Source organism: Amblyomma maculatum, chromosome 2, assembly GCF_055883805.1.
Source record: "Amblyomma maculatum isolate TAMU_Amacu chromosome 2, ASM5588380v1, whole genome shotgun sequence".
Lineage (NCBI taxonomy): Eukaryota > Metazoa > Arthropoda > Arachnida > Ixodida > Ixodidae > Amblyomma > Amblyomma maculatum.
In genome coordinates, this window is record NC_139345.1 from 130466752 (window position 1) to 130483546 (window position 16795).

General features: G+C 46.8%; 1 pseudogene; it reads right to left on the bottom strand.

Annotated features, from left to right (window-relative positions):
- The window catches only part of LOC146199883 (uncharacterized), a 189085-nt pseudogene that overhangs the window by 58542 nt on the left and 113748 nt on the right, over positions 1-16795 (bottom strand).

The following is a 16795-nucleotide window of genomic DNA, read 5'->3' on the forward strand; positions in this document are numbered from 1 at the left end:
TTTGAAACTCACGAGGGTTTTTAATTGGTTACGCTGATAGCACACTGTTACTACTCACAGGCAAAAGAATCGCAAACGTAGGAAGGAAAAGTTTCAGATGAGTCAGGATTGCTGTTCAGCAAATAGCCAAAATGAACCTAGTCTGTAAATGCAAAAAAAAAAAGAATAAGAAAAAAAAGGTAATTTAAGCACAGTCCTGCAATATTTTTCGCATTCGAGGATCCCCTTTTCTTTGAGGCAAGTACCTATCATGTCGATGTACATTGTAATGCTTGTCTGGACATATCTTGTTTCCTGGCGCAAGTGTCTAAGGCCTTCACGCACCTTAAAACAAACTAAACTGGACTCTGCCTTATTAACACAAGAAAACTAAAACAAGGAAGTTTGTGCTAAAATTAAATGAACAGGAATAAGCTCTTATTGTGCTTTACTGTCAGCGACGTTCGAGCTTTAATTCTAAGATACGCGCTTGTAAAGCTGCATTGTTTGCATTAAATGTATGAACCTAATTAAAAAAAAAGGCTAAACGAGACCGTCGTCAAGCCCTGTTTCGCGGTATATCTGTTATAGCGGTAAGGCGGCTATGAAACAGTACACAGTGTTGTTATAAAACCACTGAACGGGATCTTCGGGCCTTAAGCAATATTTTTCTTTTAAGCGTTGCCTTTTGTACGTAGAGATTGGTAGTTAGGACTTCAATATATATCAAATTATCAATCAACGATAACCAGAACGTGGAAAACAAAACCCGCGACGTTTTCGAGGATATAGTTGAAAATAAATTGACTGCATGGTTCAGTCGAATTTTATGGAATGCGAAGACATTGCGTTCACATACAACTTAGTGTTAAAATATGCCCTTCCCCACAATTTTGGTGAGGTGAAGCAGCATGTTATTTTCAAATATAAAAAAGTGGTGACACGTTTTCAGCTCTAGATTTGAAGTGAGACCGTTAAACCTAGAGAAAGTTTTAGGGAAGAAGAATGAGCAACGGCTTATGAAATGGTGGTCGGTTATTATGTTAAACATCGCTATGAAGTTGGTATTCATCAGCCAACGGACGCCCACCTTAAACGATGCTGCACACTTGATCTGCTTCAGTACGAGGTGAAATGAGGTCGCTATCACATTTCAGCCGACTAGTAGCTCTACAGGCCCTACCTGAATATGCCTTCCGTAGCAATAATCCGTGGACTGTAAAGAAATCACCAATGTCTAAACTGTCTTTTCAACGTTGATAATATTTTCAAGAGAGAGAGAGAGAGAGAGAGCAAGACGACTTCTGGAAAGGAGCTGGTGTTCTGCGCGTCTTCAGGATCCCGGTAATTATCACCGTGATCTGGTAGACCTGGAAAAGCACATTGAAGGCTTAATTACAAGAGTCTGCGTTGAAGTCACGAATAACATCTGAATGCCTTCTTGCATATACGAGGCTTCCCCTTACGCCCGAGAAACTCACGCCAGCTCGATCCTAATAATTTCAATTTAAGAACAGTCAGGTGCAATACAAAAAACAAGTTAAGGATGTTGTTTAGCTAAACGAAAATTTTATCTCACAAAGTTCTGTCGCGAACTTCTAATTGTTGATTTGAGAGAGCGGCAATTCCACTGGAGTGGGTCATATTCAGAAAGGTGGCGCAAAAAACACAAACACAGGAGAAGATACACAACACACGCGCGTGTGTTGTGTATCTTCTCCTGTGTTTGTGTTTTTTGCACCCCATATCTGAATATGATCCAGCACCAACTAGCCCCTCAAGGCGTTATTTTGAGATTCCACTGGAGTGGGCTTTCTTGCCATTGTGTGGCTGTCTATAGTCGGACTTGATACCTATACGCGCCTGCAATAGACCAAGCGTCATTGAGAATGGTCGCGGAGGCAAAGCGTTGATATTGGTCTTCTGATGTGGTTGACCGCTGTCTGTCCTCTCACGACTGCAGCGCACTTCGTTCAACCGCTGTCAGCAACTGTACACTCGCCTATCTGGATGCAGACACGTGGAGCTGAATTTGCCACGCACATGCGGCCAGTTTGGCGGGCAGAACATTAAGACACTGCCATCGATGTGCCGAATCAATGCATGTTATGAGGGACGCATGATACTGTGATCTTGGCGCTTCTACTTAAAACATGAGCGCTCTTCACCGGTTATGTTGTTAAGCGTCTAAAGCCGAATGCTACACGATTCGCAGTACCCCGGCATGAAAAAGCAGCAGCCTCGACCATCGCACGAGATATGTCTTAGTCTTATGGAGACAGTTACGTGCAGAAGGCTTGCTGCGCTATATACTCAAGAGCAGGAAGAGCAATCGTGCGTTTCGTGAAACTCACAACAAGCTTCCAGAATGATGCGCTAACTGACATTAAGTTGCTTGAAATCAAATGCGCCTCCTAGAGGGCCTTCAATGCGCTGCAATCCTGCGGCCTACGCGACGCGGGACCCCAAAAAACTCCTGGATGTGTCGTTCCTGGCTGCACAGTTTGTTTTTAATGAAACCTATAAACCAATCGAACCAGCAATTACTCTGAACCGGTTCGTCATACATCAGTTGTTGCGAACCGGGGAAAGCAGTCTGGAGGTTGTCACTTCCGCTAAATTACGGTCACTGCACGCGTTAACCTGGTTGGAACATTCAGCGTTCACAAAAAGTTCCAATTCGTTATTGACGCAACATTTTCCCCATACCTCAGGCGAGATAATCATAAACCTGCGCTGCTCGCGGAGGTGTGTATATGTCGAAATCATGCACCACGGTTAAGTGTTCCATGGATAGCGCAGAATGGCGTTAAGAGGCCTCAACGTTTAGTAATATGAAAGATGTTCGCTACTTAAGCCGTATTAACATACTTTACCTAGTCTAACGTTATCAGGCAAATGATCTACGAAAGGCGGAGCTAAACTTCGCGGTGGATAACAGAGCGTTGAGGCATGTTAGAAAATTAGATCACTACAATGGAATGCACAGCGGAACTTTCTAAAACCCACAAATACAAAGTTCTGTCTAACAAAAGGCTTACCCTTGTGCATGGTACCTTGATGCAGATGTGGCCCCGCCTTCAGGAGTAGCCCACACATTTTCTCGCTTCCTGGCAGCCTTTATCCATTTTCCATCGCTCATTGTGGGAGCACTGCCTTTACCAGAAAGTGCTGCCGAGGCGACGTGGTGAAGTCGACTAAAAACTTTATCACGCTTCGGCAGCGTTACTTTCTTCAGCCTAAGCAGTGTACTAAAGTCAGGCCTACTCGATAGTATGTGGTGCAGGTCGGCAACCGTAGATGTCAAAGCACGGTAATGCTCTGGCGTTTTAGTATTTTGCGAACCGCCTTGCGAGCTCGCATATTCGACCGTCGTAAGACGGCGCTGGTGCCTCTTGGAGCTGGGGTATTTACCGCGCCGGGAGATCTTCCTCGAGCGACCCTTGATGAGTGTAGTCGTGGTGCTGCCCGTCAGGCCGGCATCATCCGCCAGTTTCGTGACATTTGTCGAGGCCTCTGCCAGCGTCATACCCTTGTAAGCAGCCGCCCCACTAGCGCTGTTAGCGCTCGCGTCCAGCCGTCGGGGATCAGCGTCGGGGATCAGAGACTTCGGTGCGGCGTCTTCGTCAGTTTGCCATCGATCACCGCTGACGTCTTCGCGCAAAAGCTGGCTAACGGCGAATGAGACCACAGCGAAAGCAATGAAGCCGATTGCGGACAGGGTGAGAAACATGTAGCCGAGCTTCTTGTTCGTCTTAGGTTCCCTCTGAGGTTGTGGGAAGTTGATGTCGGCGGATCTTCCTGCCCTGGTACCAGCCTCACCTAAAAGCCCGGGTGACACACCATGCTGGCCGCTAGGATTCGGAAGACGAATCGGCACCGGATGTGGCGATGCTTCGTTGGGCATGAGCGTTGGCGCTGAGAAAGGCGCCAGCATACCTTGGACTTCCGTAACACCGGTGCATGACACAGATGTGGGAGGCAGCCAGTAGTACGGGGACAAAAGCGGAGCTGAGGAGCTACCTCGAGGATGATAGGTGATGGCCCCCCGAAAAATAAGCATGTTCGTCCTTGGCGCCTGTCGCTTTCTGGTAGAGGTACCTCGTTTTTTACTTTCTCTGTTTCTGCAGGCGCGCTAACACGCAGAGGAAAAGTGATGTATGTTTTCGCTTTTAACAGTATGAAGAAACATTTAAGAGAGTTTTACATGGTGCTTAAATGTTCATTTCTGGTAAAAATATCGAGAGAAAAAAGCAGTAAAGAAATCTCTCGACATTTAAAATTAAATTACAAAATTTTTGCTTTCAAAAAAGAAAAGAAAGATGGAATACTAGGCTAAAATGCGGGGAAATCGACGTCAACGCTAGACGAAATGCAAGCTAACCAAGGTAATGTCCTTGCTTTTGAGAAATAAATTAATGTGGAGAATAGCACAGCAGCTGAACTCACTGCGTCATTAATTAGTGCTGGCTCGGCGCGAGGTATTCCGATGAAATGTAGAGAGGAGGATGTTCACAAAGCCTGAGCACCAATTTTTAAATATGAGTCGCTGTACGTGTTCCATCTGAAGAGAAGCGAAACGCAGGCAATGAACCTCTTTGCCCAAAACTGAAATTCATACACAGGTTTTTGAACGCATATCAACCAGAGTACGCTCGAATTATCAGGACACATACTGCTCGGATATTCACCCCATTCCGTGTTTAAAATAAAAACAAAAATAGAAGTGCGAGTAAGCACTTGATCCTGCAAAGCATAAGCATTTTTAAAATAAAGTAACCTAAGTAAATGTAACCAGAATAGAAAATTTTGAATTAAAATCTAATTGAAGAATAACATAGGGGACGGTAACGCTTGAAAATGTACGAAGGTTCCTCAGCGAGCAGAGAGGAATGAAAACGGTATTACCGTATGAGCAAGGCTATTGTGAATGAAATAACCTTTATGTAGAATAACAACCATGTCAAAAAAGAATAAGTCGCACAAATCAAAATATGACAATGAAAGGAAACATCCTGGACAAAGAAGAAGCTATCTTGATGATGGGGGCCAGTTGATGAAGCAGATGTACTGAAATATAAAATTAAGTGCAAGAAAACGCAAGGACGAAAAAACAAATATCCAGAAAATGAAAACAGGAAAAGATAACTGATAGCGTTACATGTGGCTCGCGCCTCGGTATCGCACCGCTGCCACCAGTTGTTACATGCGAGTTGCAGCCCCATCGGTAGCGTTGGCCTGGCGGCTCCGTGGCTCGGCAGACGGCATCAACGGTCCTGGCAAAGACGAGGCGTCAAATAACAAAACCAACGTTTAATTCAATATCACGTATGAACAGGCAGAGAAGCTAGCCCGGAGAGAAAAGTGGCACGCTCACAAAGCTGATGTCTGGCATCGTCCTACGAGGTCTGAGAAAGTCTCTCAGCAATCTAGCTCTCTCACAGCGGAATCAACCGCTGCTTTTTATGCGCTCGTCACTTTAGAGCGAAAGGGAGAGAATTCTTCGCCGAGCAAGCTGTGATGACGCAGTCTCGATGTCGCGACAGAAATCTCCTCCACCTCCGGCTGACGAGCGAAGGCGACGCTCTCTCCCTCGAGCGCCTGGCTTGGCCAGCGTTTGCACACGCACACACATTCGGCGCGTGTGGCTTCGACACGCCGGGACACGTTTATGGGAGGAAGTGTGTGCGGCCAGTTGCACGGCGCTGAAATGGCCGAAATGTTCGCTGCTTTGACTGATACTGCGCTGGGGCCGCGTCGGTTGTCCTACATGTCTATGGCGAATCGTAACAATAGGCAAAAAAAATCAGATAAAATATATTTATTTTTATTTATTTATTTACATACTTATTTATGTATTAAAATTAACCCAAAAAGCCCGCCAAAGCAGGGTATTACATAGGTTTTAGCACAAGGAGGGGGGGGGGGTATTTCAAATATATAGAGCTGAAATTTTGAAGTTAGTTAACTAAAATGACTATTTGTAAAATGCGAGAGGAAATAAGAAAGCAGGAGTAGTTAGAACCAGAAGAATATAGAGTGAAGATAGAAAAAATAAGGAAATGGTAATGAAAAATAAATGTAAAGGAAAAGAAGCAGAGCAATGAATAAATAAAAACGGCATGACCGGCATAGTTAGATCAGCAAGAGTGACTAGCCTGGACAGGGGTGCAATAAAAGGTCGGTCTCCTAAGTGTATACCTCGTTTTGTGTGAGGGCGCTTCCCGTGAATCGTATGATCAAGGGGACAAGTAGGAAGGAAGAGGTGAAAGGTAATACAAAAAGCCTAACTTCGATGTGCATAATTATCTAACGTGTTACTCTAACTAGAGAAAAAATATAAGTAATTCCCAGAATTTCCTTTGTTGAAGCCAATTTTTGCGGATGGCAATAAGATTTGCACAATCCTATAATGGAGGCAGTTGAGAAGTAATTTAGCGTCTCCATGGATAAGGTGTTTAATAGGTGTTGAACATCCTCGGCGGCATGTCCATAACGGCTGTCACGGGAAGAGATAAGTTCAACACGGTACAAATCAAAAGGAAAACGGCTCTGACCCGTTATTAAAACTAAAGGGCGCTGCCAAGAGTCGTGATCAGGCTTTAATTGTAGTGCATAAAATACGGGGACAATTGAGCTTTGGCTTTAGGTACCGTGAGAGTATTAATGGCTCCCGTCTAAGACTCCTCTTGCGACTCCTCGTTGCAGTGCCTGAACTTTTCTGCCAGCGTTTTGGCAACTCCTCTCAAAACCGCGACGCCACGGCCTCTTGTGACGTCAGGCAACTGCCGAGCAAGAAGTGCCAGTCATGTCACCGCCCAAGTAGTACTTCTTCCAGGCACACGTTATTGATTTTTCGCTTGGAACGCGAACGCTGACGGCGGAGTATCTAACGTGCCCTTAACGCTATGATGGTAATAAATGAAGCCATGAGCGTGTTTAAGGAAGCGATTGACAGCACATGCTCTTTCATTGAAATATAGATACGCTTGATGCTTGGACCAGGCAAATGAACAAATCTGGAAAACAACGTAACAAATTCCAACCCATAGCAAACGTCTGCAGTATGGGTCATTTGGAATGTGTACGTACTGATCGACACGCTTTGTTAGATTGCTTCTCTGTATTATTTTTCAGCGCACGCGGGTTTGCTCCGTTGCTCATGTATTCCATTGTGTTAAAACCTGCAATTCAATCCCTCAGTAATAATTCCATATAGGTCATGTAGAGTTACCGAATATATAAATGCGCCTTCAGTTGGACAATTTGCATGGTCTTGAAAATTCCTAGAGATCCTGTGGGTAAGGGGGTGGGGGTGGTTATGAGCCCATTCACTTCCTCGCCTGCTAAATGACGAAATATCTAGGCTTCTTTTTTGTCTAACCCTCAATCTGTACAAATAAGTTATACGCGATTTCCAATTTATACGCGATAGCGAATGCAGCTCGTTTGACCCAAATGAAAATATTTTCCAGTGGCGCGACCGCGCCTCTCAGCCTGACGCATGCCGTGTCCCCTGCAGCGGCGGCGCTGCGATCGACCACTCTTGAACGCTCGGCTCGCCTTCGCAGCGTGCGACGCCAGCACACGAGACTCGAAAGTGCGCTTCGTTATGTAGCCCCGCTCTTAACGTAGTTCTGTTTCGCGCTCGCTATTTATCTTTAATATTTGAAGATATTTGACATGCGCGGATGTTTACTGAATTGAGTGTACAATGGCGATCCCGCAATAGCAAGCAATAACAGACGAAGGCTATTGAGCGCACTGTAAAGTTTTTTTATTTATGTATTACAAACTGTCGCAGTGCCGACATATTTCGAGACACACAATATCGCAAAGTAATAGTTATTCGTGGGACCATTTCTCACGGGATATACGCGATTAATATATATATATATATATATATATATATATATATATATATATATATATATATATCCATTTATCTCAAAGATGGGGGAGGCGAGGCAAAAGGCTGCGATAGCAGCTTGACAAGTCCTCGTCCCCTACAAAGCAGCATCAGTACACGCCGACAACCCGGCACATATTACTTAGATAAAAGGTATGTACTCTGAAAGCATTTCCCTCGCTTTCCAAAACAAATGTACGGCTTGTACACAACAAATTATACACTTATAAATTGATAACAGAATGTATACACTGAAAGAATTTCCTTAAAAAAAAAGTAAATACAAGTGTTGTCGCGACGCCAGACACACAGGACAGGAGCCGAAGGTAGCGTCGACCGGCGAGGCGTCGAGGAAGCGCGGAGACGTGGAGCTTTCATTAGAGCTGAGTACAAGTAGTCTATTTACATGTGTACACTTTGGAGATTTCAGAAGGAAGCCCTCTCCCGATGTTGGACCCCAGGTTTTCTTCTCTTGGGTCTCCCTAGGTCCCTAGGCAGGGAATTAGTTCATCTTCGGCACGGGCCAATCGCAAAGCGCGAGGTGACAGTTTGCGCACTGCATCACTGAGCCCCGCCCCGCACATTCTTCCAAGTGCGCCACAACACTTTAACAAACAAGTCGCCAGTTCACAAGCGACCCCCCATCGTTCTATGCTCACGGCTTGCCTCTGTTTTTGTACGTTCGGTCCGGCGCCCTGTGGGTCTCCCCCTCAGCAGCAAACACTTCAGCCAGCAGGCCAGACCTCGCGCGAAACCGACGATGGCTTCTCCCTCCGCTTTTGCCCGACGTCGAGTACCGTAACCCGAAACCGCGCGGCTCCGACGACGGTCGCTTGCTCCGCCGCCGCCCCTCTGCAGGTCATTAACAGGCCAGGCTCTGCTTGGGAAGTCAGGCCGTTTCGGTGCTTCGAAATGGCCATGGGTGAGGACAGCGGTTGTTGAGGCGTGCGTGAAGACCGGGTGGACATCTGCAGACGAAGCTTGCTGAGATGCCCGTGGAGCGAACGCAAACACACCGACGCCTTCTGAGCAATAAATTAGCTCGTACACAACAGCTCCTCCGCCGACGGGAAGATCTCGTACGGCGAGGAGTTTCCGCTGCTCGACGTTAGAGATCAGCTTCTTCGTACGGTGGTTGGGCCACTCCTAAATCGCAAAAGACTGGCGCCACAAACCAAGCAAGCGCCAGCAAAAGCTCTCAAGCTCCCAGGCTATTGCACGATAAACAAAAATCTCAGCCCAGTACCATATTTGCGGACCCTGTCACACTACTGCCATTCCGTTTTCTATCTCACTCCCTCTCTTCGGTTCACAAAAAGAGCTACAAATTCACTCACTTATGAAAACTGCTAAGAAACATTCAGTGCAACAATACCCAACTTAAACACTTATTAGAATAGTGCAGGATACATTTGTATTTTCCTCGTTCACTGAGCGCTGAAAAGAGTATTATGCACGGCTGAAGCCACCGACTTTAGCATTTGTCTTTCTCTTTTGGTACCGCGCACTGAAGCTCAAATCTTGGAGCGCAAGGCTGCCTCTCAATAGTCGAGAATTTTTCCCCTACATCTGCGAGAGCCATGTTAGTGGGCACTGGTCCGTCACAACGACGAACGGTGTTCCGTAGAGGTAGCATGCCAATTTTTGGGATGCCCAAACCAAACAATCACTTTCTTTATCGCATACGCTATAGGCCTCCTCTCTTCTTTAGAGCTGCCCAGCTGAGGAATCTCGGTGGTTAATTCCTCACGGACGTTCAAAGCCATGCTGACTGCCTGAATCTCGCCCTCATATCGCTTCATGAGGTGGTGGTGATAGATCGTGACATCTAGGCGCCTTCGCTTCCACTCGTTTTCGTAGTTCGTCTCTGAAAGCTTTTTCACCACTCGGAACGGCCCTTCCCATTGATCTTTGAGCTTATTCGCTCGCGATGGGCGCAGGACAAGGACTTGATCGCCTTCTTGATACGACTGCAACTTTGCATTTCGTTCGTAGTAACTTTCCGCTCCAGCCTGTGCCTCCTCCATGTTGGCTGCGTCCCACAATTCTTTTACACTTTTGGCATCTTGCTGCTCCTTAATGAGCGTTTCTCTCTTTACCTTTCCGAGTCCTTGATCGAGCGACACTATCGACGAAAGCACAGACAACCCCTTACAATCGCTTCCAATACTTTCCGATTGTCCTGTATTGTCTGAATTATCTCTCGTTTCTCTCTCATCGAAGTGTGATGGGGCCTGCTTGTTTTTCATTTCATTGAACTGCCTGTTTCACACCCCCTCACCGCTCCCTTGTTCATCGCTCCTCTGCGATGTCGGAGACTGTGCACCCGCAACATCTCTCTCCTCCTGCCCTGAGTCAGCCTCATTCCTCTCTAGCTTGCCAGCAAGGGAACGCGCCTCAGCTCTTGTGAGCGCCTGAACGACTACCCCTGTCAAGCTTTTTCCTTGAGCGCTCAGAAGCTGGTTAGTTCGGTTAGAAAGCAAGTAGGGGTACTGCCCCTTCATGAATCACTGCCTTGTCGTGGCGGAGGGGCTTGCGAAACTCGATGAAGTCGTGAGCTCTGCTGTGTAGGGCCACCCAAGATAGACAGGTCACGGCAGAGAGTTCTGACAAAATGTGATTCACTGGAAAAGGTAATGGCAACCCACTCCAGTATTTCCTGCCAAGAAAACCCTATGGCCAGTCACAATACCATTAATGATATGACGCCGGAAGATGAGCCCCCCAGGTTGGAAGGCGTCCCACATGTTACTGGGGATGAACAAAGGGCGATTCCTAGTAGCTCCAGTACGAATGAAGCGGCTGGGCTAAAGCCAAAAGGACGCTCAGTTGTGGATGTGTCGGGAAGCGACCGGAAAGTCCGATGTTGCAAGGAGATATATCACATAGCAACATGGAATGTAAGATCTATGACGCAAGGTAAACTGGATGTCGTCAAGCGAGAAATGAACCGATTGAACATTGATATCTTGGGTATCAGCGAGCTCAAGTGGACCGGAATGGGAGAATTTAACTCCGGCGACCATTATGTCTTTTATTGTGGGCACGAATCCAAGAGAAGGAATGGGGTCGCTCTCATAGTAAACAGAAGAATGGGTAAAGCAGTGCTAGGGTACAACCCCAAAAACGACCGAATGATTTCACTTCGGATCCAAGGTCACCCTCTCAACATAACAGTTATCCAAGTCTATGCACCGACCACTACTGCTGAAGAAGCTGACGTTGAGAGATTTTATGCGGACCTACAATGCCTTTTAGACTGCACCCCATCATCAGACGTCGTTTTTCTCGTAGGAGACTGGAATGCCAAGGTCGGGAGTGAAGAAATATCCGGAATTGTAGGCAAGTTCGGTCTTGGCGAGTCAAATGAAGCTGGACAGAGGCTAGTAGAGTTTTGTCAAGAAAACAACCTGACCATAGCGAATACTCGTTTTCAACAGCACAAGAGGCATGGACTTCACCGGACGGTCTGTACAGGAATCAGATCGATTATATTTTTTGCCGGCAGAGATGGAGAAGCGCTATACAAGCAGTAAAAACAAGGCCTGGGGCCGATTGCGGCACCGATCATCAGCCAAAATTAAGCTTCGATTGAGGAAAACTCAGAAAACTAGAAGGCCTTTCAGGTATGATCTGGATCAAATTCCATTAGAATATGCTGTGGAAGTGAGCAATCGATTTCAAGAATTAGATCTAGAAGACAGAGCCCGAAGAGATGTGGACTGATGTTCGTGATATAATACAAGAAGTTGCTACTAAGGTAGTTCCAAAGCAAAAGAAATGCAAGAAAGCAAACTGGTTATCTGAAGAGGCTTTGCAAATAGCTGAGGAAAGGAGGATGGCAAAAGTTATGGGGGAAAGAGAAAGATACAAGGTTCTCAATGCGGATTTTCAGAAAATAGCAAGGAGAGATAAGAATGCCTTCCTGAACATACAGTGCCAAGCAGTTGAGGACAACATCCAATTAAGGAACACAAGAGCTCTGTACAAGACAATCAAAGATATCAAAGGAAGCTTCGGTGCTAAGATGGGCGTGATAGAGGACAAACGAGGCAAGGACCTCACTGACGCCTCAGAGATAAGAAGAGGTGGCAGGAATACACAGAAGAACTGTACAAGAAGGACCCGAATGTGCAAACCCAACATAAGACGGTTGTGATTACTGATCTCGAGCCGGGCATCCTGAAGAGTGAAGTTGAATGGGCCTTAGCCAGTCTTGCTAAGAAAGCCAGCGGAAGTGATGGCATTCCAGCTGAGTTGCTTCAAAACCTCAACCATGACGCTGTTAGCATTCTGCATACATTATGTCAGAAGATTTGGACAACTCTGCAGTGGCCACAGGATTGGAAGAGGTCAGTTTACATCCCCATTCCAAAGAAAGGCAGTGCCAAAGATTGTTCCAACTACCGCACGATCGCACTTATTTCGCATGCTAGCAAGGTGATCTTGAAAATCCTCCAAGGTAGGCTGCAGCAGTATGTGGATCGGGAGCTTCCGGACGTGCAAGCTGGGTTTCGCAAGGGCAGAGGAACTAGAGACCAAATTGCCAACCTCCGCTGGATCATGGAAAAAGCAAGAGAGTTCCAGAAACCCATCTACTTCTGCTTTATTGATTATGCGAAAGCATTTGATTGCGTAGATCACAGCAGATTGTGGCAAGCTCTCCAAGATATGGGAGTTCCAATTCACCTCATCTGTCTCCTCAGGAACCTGTATGAAGGACAAGAGGCCACAGTCAGAACTGGGCATGGTCTTACCGATTGGTTTCCGATTGAGAAAGGAGTGAGGTAAGGCTGCATACTGTCGCCCTGCCTATTTAACCTATATGCAGAGTGCATCATGAGGAAGGCCGGTCTGGACGAGTCTTCATATGGAGTGAAGATTGCTGGAAAACGTATCAACAACCTTAGATATGCGGATGATACCACTTTAATGGCAGAAAGTGAAGTGGAACTCAAGAGATTTCTGATGCGCGTACAAGAAGAGAGTGAGAAATTTGGGCTTAAACTGAACATCAAAAAGACAAAGATCATGGCGTCTTGCCCTATCAAGTCCTGGAGCATCAATGGACAAGAAGTGGAAGCTGTGACAGATTTTCTCTTCTTGGGCTCCAAGATTACCTCGGAAGGAGACTGCAGCCATGAAATTAGGAGACGCCTGCTTCTGGGAAACAGAGCAATGGTTAGCCTTGACCGCCTAGTAAAGAGGAGAGACATTAGTCTGCCAACCAAGATCCGTATAACTCGTGCTATGGTCTTTCCAGTTGTGATGTATGGATGCGAGAGTTGGACTGTGAAAAAGGCTGACCGCCGAAGAATTGACGCGTTTGAATTGTGGTGTTGGCGAAGACTCTTGAGAGTTCCTTGGACTGCCAGAAGATCAAGTCAGTCGATATTGTCGACCATAAACCCTGACTGCTCATTGGAGGGTCAAATTCTAAAGTTAAAACTCAGCTACTTTGGTCATCTGATGAGAAGAGAGGAGTCGCTGGAGAAAGATTTGATGTTGGGAAAGGTTGACGGTCGCCGGAGAAGGGGTAGGCAGCGAACGCGATGGTTAGATGGCATCCTCGAGGCACTGCAGATGAAGTTATGTGATGTTAGGAAGATAGTGAGAGACCGGAAAGCGTGGCGTGAAATGGTCCATAGGGTCACGAAGAGTCGGACACGACTGAACGACTGAACTGAACTGAGGGGTACTGCGGTGGCAGCTTGTTTGAAACTGCAGCCTCAGTACGAACTTCACCGAAAGGTCCAGTGATCACGACTTGCGCTACTGGAAAGCAAACACTAGATTCCTCCAGAATCGGCTTTATCCACGCACATTTCCCGCTGTACTGTTTTTGTTCCACGTAGTCAGGATGTACAAGGTCAAATGTTGCGCCACTGTCCCTGAGCACTCGGAATTTTTTCCCGTTGACAGTCAAGTCAAACAAGTAAGGATTGAGTAGTTCCTCATTCTTCACCAAATCGCAAGTGCATGCGAACGTAACTTTTGGTTTTCGACATCCCGCGGCAATGTGCCCAAAATCTTGGCAGTTATAGCAAACTGGGGGTTTGCGCGCTTCAAAACTCTTCTGTGACCAATCATTCGTCCCCGATCCTTGAGGCTCACTTTCCGACTTTTCAACACTAAGCGTTTTCGTATTGCCCGTTGTCATATTTCCCAATTTAGATCCTGAACTCCACTGGCGCTTTCCCAGTCCTGACCCTGTCACGCTATTTCCCTTATCAGTCGGCATAGCGGGAGAAAGCTCCTCTCGCACCCCTCGGCGGGAGACGTATTCGTCCGCAAGTCCTGCCGCTGCCTGCACCGAGCTGACAGTCGCCTTGTCCTGAATCCAAATTCTCTCGCCTCAGGAAGTTTATTGCTCGATAGCAATGATTTCTAAGGCCTTGAGGTACTCACTCATTATTGGCTTGGGCGCCTACCATCCATTCCGTCAGGTTTGCCTTCAACTCATAGGCAAACTTTCCATAGCTAGCACCTTGCCTCTTTGTAATGCTCCGAAATCTCTGTCTGAAAGCCTCTGACGACAGACGAAATCTCTTGAGAAGGCTCTCCTTAACTTTATCGTAGTCGTCAGAGTCCTCCGCAGAGAGTCGAGCAATTACATCCGCTGCCTCGCAAGGCAACAAACTTAACAAATGCCGCGGCCAAGAGTTGCGACCAAAGTGTGCCTTTTCGCACGTTCTCTCGAAGTTCACAAGATAGAGTCCTATGTCCTGCCCAACCTTAAATGGTTGCAATAACTTTCATAGATCATAAAGATCTTGTCGGACTGCTACCTCTACTCCTTGAACAACGTTCGTCTTTCTGAGTTCAACGTGCAGGCGGAGTTTCTCTACTTCAAGCTCTATTTGCTTTTTCTTTTCCGCCTGGGCTCTCTGAATCTCCAACCATGTCTCTTCTACTTGCTCACTCTCGGCATCCAAACTTTCTATTGCCACCATGACCTCATTTTTTTTTTCATTTCAGGGCCAACCTTGATGCCTAGCTCCTCCCCTAGACTCACGAGTTGAGACTTGAGCAGTTTTTTTCAAATCCATGACAGCAGTGTGACAATGCCCTGGCCTCCACCCAGAAGTACTTTAATTTACGCTTCTGCGGTGGCCTCCCCAGAAATAAGATTACACCTCTATCTTATTACCCTGGGAACTCAAAAGCAATGCCTGCGCTCACCAGTCCGCAACTGCCAGTCTCCGTGATCTCGGTGTGCTCTTCTCCATCAGTCAGCCAGGTTCGATCCCACCACGCTGCCAATCAGTTGTCGCGACGCCGGACGCACAGGGCCGGAGCCGAGGGTAGCGTTGACCGGCGAGGCGTCGAGGAACCGCGGAGACGTGGAGCTTTCATTAGAGCTGAGTACAAGAAGTCTATTTACATGTATACACTTTGGAGATTTCAGAAGGAAGCCCTCTCCCGATGTTGGACACCAGGTTTTCTTCTCTTGGATCTCCCTAGGTCCCTAGGCAGGGAATTGGTTCATCTTCGGCGCGGGCCAATCGCAAATGCGCGAGGTGACAGTTTGCGCACTGCATCACTGAGCCCCGCCCCGCACATTCTTGCACGTGTGCCACAACACTTAAGCAAACAAGTCGCCAGTTCACAAGCGACCCCCCATCGTTCTATGCTCACGGCTTGCCTCTGTTTTTGTACGTTCGGTCCAGCGCCCTGTGGGTCTCCCCCTCAGCAGCAAACACTTCAGCCAGCAAGCCAGACCTCGCGCGAAACCGACGATGGCTTCTCCCTCCGCTTTTGCCCGACGTCGAGTACCGTAACCCGACACCGCGCGGCTCCGACGACGGTCGCTTGCTCCGCCGCCGCCCCTCTGCAGGTCATTAACAGGCCAGGCTCTTCTTGGGAAGTCAGGCCGTTTCTTCACAAAGCGGCCAAATCGGTGCTTCGAAATGGCCATGGGGGAGGATAGCGGTTGTTGAGGCGTGCGTGCAGACCGGGAGGACATCTGCAGACGAGGCTTGCTGAGATGCCCGTGGAACGAACGCAGACACACCGACGCCTTCTGAGCAATAAATTAGCTCGTACACTACAGTGTCGAAGTCAGAGGAAGATTGGGTACTAATAACAGACAAGGAAGCATTGAACGCTGCAAATGCACTGCAAAGAACAATGTTGTAATAAAAAGGAGCACATATACAGCGACATAAACTTTGGTTTTGGTTGACAGTTCATATTTAAGAAGGCATTCACAAAAGTATGCATTCATGAAAAGTGAATTAGGTACAGCTTGCGTATGAGTAAAGAATATTCATAACATACAAAGGTGGCAAAAAATGACAAGACGCTACATTACAGGAACACAGATTTCAGTTCATTTGGGTTTTATATATATATATATATATATATATATATATATATATATATATATATATATATATATATATATATATATATATATATATATATTCGTTTTCATTATCAACCAAGACACAAATTCACAGAATATTCGGTGTGTAAAACTAATGAGTCCATGCTGATACGAGAATGCACTTCAGTCATGCACTTCAGAACACGGCCTTTTCCACCGTCACCTCACCTGACAGCGAGTCGAGAGCACATAATGTAAAACATACTCCATCTGCGTCTTGAAGTTCATGCTGCGCCCATCGCTTCCCTGGGACTTCCATTCTCCTCACCGCGGGGACAGTTGCGGCCGCGCATACTTCGTTGCTGGCCGCAGGTTCGACAGGTTCATCTTTGATCACCTCTGTAACCTGCCTTCGTGCCTTTTTTCGCGGTGCGACATCGTCCTCACCTCTCCTTTTTTTCTCATTGCTCTTGGAAGTGGGGAGCTTGCTCAAGTAAACTGGCAGTTTGGGTAAAATTGTGGGGACTGCATCTGCGGTGAACATAGGTGTCCCGCGTGGAATTCGCACTTCCTCGCCA